The sequence below is a fragment of the Sciurus vulgaris genome, assembly GCF_902686455.1.
Source record: "Sciurus vulgaris genome assembly, chromosome: 10".
NCBI lineage: Eukaryota > Metazoa > Chordata > Mammalia > Rodentia > Sciuridae > Sciurus > Sciurus vulgaris.
The window spans coordinates 35,322,169-35,330,335 of NC_136470.1; positions in this window are offsets into that span (position 1 = coordinate 35,322,169).

The following is an 8,167-nucleotide window of genomic DNA, read 5'->3' on the forward strand; positions in this document are numbered from 1 at the left end:
CATATGTGAAGTTTTAGCTCCCAGTATCTCAGAATGTGAACTTACTTAGAAATATGGTAATAGTGATATAATTAGTTATGTTGAGGTCGTACTGAAGTAAAGTGGGCCCCTAATGCAATGTGACTGGTGTCCTTAGAAGGGGAAATTTGGACACAAATTTATACACAGGGAGAACACCATGTGAAGCTGAGGCAGAGATCAGGATGATATATCTATAAACCAAAGAATGCCCAAAATTGCCAACAAATCACAGAACCCAAGGGAGAACTCTAGACTAGATTCTCCCTCATAGACCTCAGAAAAAAATCAGCCCTGAATAAACCTCAACTTTAATATCTAGCTTCCAGAACTCTCAGTCGAGAAAAATTCTGTTGTTTAAGGCACCAGTTTGTGGTATTCTTTTACAATAGCCCTAGCAATGGAACTACTAATTAAAATACAAATTCCAAGGAATAGTATATAAGCTTATATTAGGGTTCTAGTTCTGTGAAATAAATTACCACAATTAAGCAGCTTAAAATAGCACACACTTATTATCTCACAATTTCTGGGGCTCTAGAGTCCAGGCCCAGACTGGGACTCTGCTCAGTTTCCTCCCAAGGCTGCAATCACATATTACCCTGGATACTTTCTTCTTAGAAGGCTTGATTGAGGTAGAATGGATTTCCAAGCTCATTCAGGTTGTTGATAGAATTCTTCTCCTTGTGATTGTATGGCCTAGGTCTTCCATGCTTTGCCAACTGTTGGCTGGGGTCTATTCTCAGCCCCTTAAGAGTGCTGCTCCATGCTTGCTGCCTTCTTCCCTGGAAGTTCACATCATGGCTTTTTGCTTTTATGAGACTAGCAGGGGAATATTTTTTACTCTAGACTATGAAAATAGTCTTACATAATCTATGGTAAACAAGTTAGTAATATTCCATAACCTATGAGTTAAATAAATTCACAGGTTCCATCCATACTTCAGTGGAGGTAATTACACATGAATTTAGCTCATTGGGGGTTACTTTAGAGTGGGCTGACCATAATACTTAAAATCCATTTTTTTAGTAACACAAAAGCACTATCAACATTCACGTACACACATACACACACACACACATAGCAGATCAACTGTTCAATTAAAAATCATCGTAGCATTATAGAGCTTGCAACACTGTTATAATCAATTTCTCAAGATAGAGTATAAAGTTATATTTACCTGGAAAAAAATTAATCGCTCCAAACCTAGCCAAGATATCCTGGGATGTCCACAGCCATTCTTCAAAAGGTTCTTCGGCTTTTCAATTTTTCTTAGACTGCCCCTCCTTCTACATAAAAATATGCATTTAAATACACTTGAAAGGCCATAACTATACGGAAAAGAAAGATAAGAATATTTTTAAGTTATAAGAATCAAAAGAAAGAAAAATAAAGTTGACCAGAATTTTAATGGATTTTTAATTGTTTTTTTCGATGAGAAGTACATGTGAAAATAGATAAGAAAGAGCCAAGGATACTGTAGAGACTATAGACATTATAGATGCAATTTGGTAATTTAAATTAAATACATTTAGAAAACTAGTCATAGATCTATTTACTCTATAAATGTTTAGATATTGTGATTCATTTCTAATTTAGATGTACACTGTAAGCTCAATTGCATTTCAGTTAATACTATATTTTTCTAGGTGCACATTCAAAGGAAAAACATTTTAAAATTTAACTCAAACTTGCATGTGATCTAATTTTGATAAAATGATGGACTATGTCCTCCCACTTTTGAATCTTTAAATTTGCTAAGCTTTTTCTGAAGTTACCTATTGATTAGATTAAGTAGACATTCTGCAGAGTTAAGATTAAAATGTACATACCATATAAGAGGGTCAGTCAGCAAAGGATTGCTTTCTAAATTTTTTGTCCCCAGACAGCCATCAGGCAGCCAGCAGAAAAATGCATTTTGAAGCCATGGAGTCTCCAGTTTTTATCTCTGACATTATGTTGAGATTCGACAGATGGAAGCCCAGCAGCAGACATGCAAAGTGGATGCCAAATGAGGCACATACACACAGCAGAGGGGTGCCCTGCCCAGGTGGTCATCTTCTGCCTTCCAGAACCTTTAGCATGGCTCACTCCAAACTGGACTATGCTGTAGTGATATTGACATGTTCTTCAGTCATTGGTGAATGTCAGTGGGCTCTTGGCTCTCTGCGTAAGGAACTTTAGTATGCTCTCTGCTCTGTACATATGTCCAAGTTGGCAGCCAGTTGGCATGGCTGCTGATGTGTCTCTATCTGTCAGATCTCCTCATCACCTTTGGGACAGAAATAGACGATATGAGTATGTCAGCAAGAATGTTATCATTGGCTGAGGAAAGATATCTAGGGAAATTAAAATTTGGAGATATTTTAGAAATAACTTTACAAGTCATCATCTAAACAGAAGATCTATGTATCTTTCAAAATACAGGGAAAATCTAATTGAAACAGAAAGACTTTTGCTATAATTTTAGCTAAGACTTTTATAGTCTTAGTAATTAATGAGCAAAACACACCTTGAGAAGTTTAACCAAGGAGAGTAGATGTAGGTCAAGCTTATGGAATAGCCTTCCTAACAAAGCATCAGGCAGGGTATTAAAGCAAAAAATAACTGATATTTTTAATTGACCAAAATTACAATTATAGATCATTTCATGAAACAGAATCAAGCAGATGTTCTAAATATCTACTGCAATCAGTTTTTAGACATTTTTAGGATGATGTGTATGTTTTCTTACTCACACACACATATGTCAATATTTCACATTTGTCCTACTCGTCATCCAGCTACTGGAACACACTCCAATCATTTTGCTTCAAATTTATCAGGTAACCTTGAAATAATTGATCGAACTAATTCCATTTTAAATTAACTTTTCCATCATCTTTTCATTTTAGTGATGCTATCTAGAATTGTTACACTCATTCATCCATCCATTCATACCAACCAATATTTACTGAACTCCTTACCTTCTGTCCATCGCTTTAAATACTTTCTCTGACTATGTTCCCTAATTAACTGCATGAAATCACTATCTACCCACTCAAGACAACAATTTCAGAATCATTCTTGACTTTTCCCTTTCACTCACCTCTCATGTGCAATGAGTTCTTAATCTTATTGATTCTATTTCTAAATATCACAGATCACAAATCCAGCAGCAGCATTTCTTCCCTATGAAAGTGGCCATGAATAGCATGGTATAACTTAGACTTCAAGAAGCATAACAACGCAACCGTATTTTATGATAGTAAGGATGCATATTTCAAAAAAGGATAAGTATTAATGCTTTCAATCATTCTGGGGTTGTTAACAATTTTGCCTCATTTTTAGATAAGGAAAAGTTGTCAAATGTTCTTTTTTAAAAAATTAAACATTTCACTGATGACTTCCATTCTTGGAATGGAAAACAAACTTTAGCTTTTCTGTAGTTTTCTTTGTAGTATGGAAAAGCAGGAGAGAGAGAGAGAGAGAGAGAGAGAGAGAGAGAGAGAGAGAGAGAGAGAGAGAAAGATATTGTAGGTCCCTGAATTCAGGATAACATTTCTAGTCTACTATAGATCATGGGGATTTATCTGAGTTCCAATTTGCTGGATGAGTAAACAAAACAAAACAACAATTAAAAAACCTACCCCACAATGAATAATAATTCTTTAGGGGAATTTTAGGGCTAAATAAAAAGAGAATTTGACAAAAGACTGATCTTCATATTTACCTAAGCAAGTATTGGCGATTTTCCTGACATAGATCATCTTTGAATAAATCCTGTATCATTGAAGTGTAATTTAGTGGTTATAAACAAGGGGTCTAATGATAGATTCTGTGGGTTTGAATTTATAGCCTCCTAATTTTGAGCAAATAATTTAACTTATTTAATTTCATTATATAAAAGGACACCAAACCATCTTGTAATGCTATGGAGAGGTTTAAATTGAGATAACACACAAAATCCTTACAACAGCATTTGCCCCAGAGTAGGTAAGAAGCAGGTGGAGATGTATGTTAGCTATAAATGCCATCTAGAATGTGAGATGGAAAGGATGCTATACTGACTTGATTTCACATTCTACCTGCCTCCAAATTCCCTTCCCTCATCCATCCTCCATCCTTGCTCATAGAGTTGCAAGAATCTATTCTTTAAAACCAGAACTGCTCATGTCGTTGTGTACATTTTAACTCTCAACAGAGACTCTTCATAGATTTTAGGTCAAACCAAAATTTTCCAACTCGTAACATAAGTTGAGTGACCATCAGGTTTATCATCAAAGATTAAGAATGAGAGCAAGGTGCAGTGGTGCATGCCTGTAGCCCCAGCGACTCGGGAGGCTGAGGCAGGAGGATGGCAGGTTCAAAGCCAGTCTCTGCAATTTAGTGAGGCTTTAAGCAACTTAGTAAGACCCTGTCTGAAAATTAAAAAAATTAAAAAGGGCTGGGGATGTGATTTATTGTTAAGCACCCTTGGGTTCAATCCCCAGTACAAAAAAAAAAAAAAAAAAAAAAAAAAAAAAAAGAAAAGAAAAAAGAAAAAAGAAAAGAAAGAAAGGAAAGAGATTGCCCAATTAGTAATTACCTTGCCTTGCCTGAAAGGCGTAACTTAGGTCCATTCCAAGCAAATGGGAACATATGGTCAACCATGGATATAAAGTCCTCTTGTTGTCTGGTCTTTTCCTTCTGGCTAATTCCCTGGTACACTACTACAGTCACACAGACCCACTAGTGTCCCCACACTAGCAAGTTTACTGTACCTCTACATGCTGCCCTCGTTGCCTGACAACCATTATGATCCTACTCTTCTCACTGTTCTTTTATCTAATTATACTGTCTTTTAAAGTCATTTTCAAGTTCCAAAACTCTCCCTGAATGCATTAATTCTGAATCATTTCTGGATCTATGTATAATATGCTCTGGGTTTATCTTTATTATTATAATAATATAATGATTATGGTTACCAGGAATATAGTATCTATTTGGAAAAACACACTGGTTCCTGAATAGATTGCTTATATGTATTTCCTCTAAACAATCTATAGTTGCACACATATATTAAAAAAAAAATTAAGATAAAGAAACCAGAGATCAGGGAGTTTAACTGTCTTGCTAGGGCTCACCCAGCTTAGAAGTGGCAGGAACAACACTCAAGTTCAGGATATCTACATCTAAACCCACCTTTCACCAAATTGCCTCTCATCCCAAAGAATTGCAATAAGCTATCTATTGTCCTTCAACCTACATTACAGATTTTTTTTTCTTTTTTCCTTTATCTTTTAATTTTTTTTTACAGACTGCATTTTGATTCATTGTACACAAATGGGGTACATCATTTTTTTTCCATGCTTGTACATGATGTAGATTCATACCATTCATGTAATCATACATGTACCTAGGGTAATGATGTCTGTCTCATTCCACTATTTTTCATACCCCTCCCTCTCATTTCCTTCTACATAATCTAAAGTTCCCCCATTACAGATTTCTTGAAGGTTAATTTTATTCTTTATTCTTTTTTGCTTTTAGATTTCTTGTGCCTTAGTCCAGTGTTTAGCACATGGTAAGCACATAATAAATGTTGGACAGATGAATGAATCAACAAGTCTTGACCAATTCAATGACCTTGTGAACAATAGACAGTGTCTCTTAGTTTAATGACATGCTTCCTTAGTCTTCTTTCCCCAGACATTTTTCTTTACCCTGCATAGGGTTCAAGTTCTCACAGCTTGGCTGAACACCTATCAAGTTCCTGGAAGTCCGAAACTGGCACTGGGTTATAGTATTTGCAAAAAATCAAGGCAAACTTTTACCTATGAAAATTTAAAAGGTACTGATCCATAGGAGGACAGTGAATGATTCAAACCAAACATTCATTACATAATGCATCAGGAATTTTAGGTAAAGATCACCTCTCTTATTTTGCTTCAGAATTAACCAGAAATTTCCTTTTTAAACAACTTGCTGAAAGCACTAAGGAAATGGAAATTTTCATAAGGATAGAAAGAGGAAGAATGAGAGGTAATTTTGGAGCATAAGGATACCCATGGAAGAAGCCAGGTCTTAATGGGATTTTGAAGCAGGGGACTTTGGATAGCTAGATAACAATATGGCACGAGTGACAGTGTAGTGGCACTGGGATTCTGGTGATTTGGGGAAAAGAATGTCAGCCCATGAAAGCGGGACAGTGGCACAGAAAAGCACTTAGCCCTGTGAAAACCCAGAAGCAAAGTGAATCTGCCATTTGACTCTTGTATTCCTGTCAACTACAGAATGAATGTTGCAGATACAGATGGGACCCCTCACAAATGTGAGTCCTTGCACTATGGAAAGAAAATGTGTTTGAAAGCACTTTATGACATGAACAGCTGAGGAGGCATACAACTTGGAAGTATAAATCAGTAACCTTTAATGTTTTGGATTTAAAATGTTAAACTCTTACTCAACTATCTCAACATAAGTCTCCAAGTTTTTATTTCTATCTACTTTGGTTTACTAATATTACAGTTGGTGAGATCATGCAATATCCTTAACACACCAAGAAATTTAGAATATCAGAGCTGGAAGATGCCTATGAATGACCTAATTCAATGACTTCATTTCATAGATTAGAAAATAGAAACAAAGAGACATTACATGGTGTGCTGGAATTTTCTAGATTCAAAGTTCAATTTTATTTCTCGTGAAGTGCATAGTTTCCATGACAATTACATTATTTCCATACTCATCTCGCTGCATCTATAAATGTCTGATCAAAACTAGTACCATATATATTTGAGTATTTTAGAGCTTCATATAGATAGGGAAGTCAAGATTTTTTGATGGGAAGGAGTAGATGCTGAGATGCTGATAGAGTTTAAAATATCATGCTAAGTGAGATAAGCCCAAAAGACCAAAGGCTGAATGTTTTCTCTGACAAGTGGATGATGATACATTACAGGAATGGAGGGTAAGGAAAGAATGGAGGAAGGATGGATTGTGTAGAGGGAAATGAGGGGTAGGGAGGGGGCAGGGGGAAGGATAGATAATAGAATGATAGATAGATAATAGAATGAGACAAACATCATTACCCTATGTACACGTATGATTACAAAAACAGTGTTACTACTTTGTGTACAACCAGAGAAATGAAAAATTGTACCCTGTTTGTGTTCAATGAATGAAAAACAAAAAAACGAAAAGCAAAAAAACCTTTGATCTCTAATTAATAGGCGGTCTTTAGTGTATTGCACGACCCACAGTGCTTATGCTGTAAATAGTAGTTATTATTTAAGACAGCTATAGCTAATCTAAACTTTGATAGTGACTGAAGACTTCCTTCTAGCACTGTGATGACTATCCCTTTGTTGAAGTGAGAATAGAGAAGCAACTTGCCTAGAGCCATACTGCAGGAACCTTTAGCCAGAGGCTTGGTCCAAGTGACCTGGCTACCTCTGGATAAAAGGCACATGGTAAAGGAAAAGGCTATTTTCTTTCTTTTTGTAAATAGTTTTTAGTTGTCAATGGACTTTTATTTTATTTATTTATATGCAGTGCTGAGGAGCCAACCCACTGTCTCACACATGCTAGGCAAGCGCTCTACCACTGAGCCACAACCCCAGCCTCATGGGCTATTTTCTTCTTCCTTCTCACTCCATAGTATCTCACCTATCATGAGTTCCTATTACCAAACTTTGAAAATCTCCATACCTCTGTCTCAGACTTTTGTCTGTCACCTGGACAATTATTTGCCTAATACTTTTCTTTAAATCAACCTAATGTGTTCCTTTGAAAAGTTCAAAGGAAAGAACGCTCTTACTTTTTTCTTAAATAGTGGAGAACTGCAATAAACTCAATAAAAACAAAAAGCAAAACAAACAAAAAAACAAACAAAAAAAGAAACCTTTCTTAAATTTATTACTGGTAGATAGAAGAATGAAGGATAATAACAACTTTTAATAAAATGTGCTTCATATAATAGGAATTGCTTAATAACTAGAGTGGTTTTCATATTGTAGACTTTTTATAAATTCTGTTTCCCAATGCATGGTCCACAGAACAGCACTACTGGCCTCACATGGAAGTTTATTTTAAATGTAGAATTTCAGGTCTCACTCCAGACCCACTGGATCTGTGACATAACCCCAAAAGATCTATGTGCACATAACATTTTGGAAAAGCATTGTTA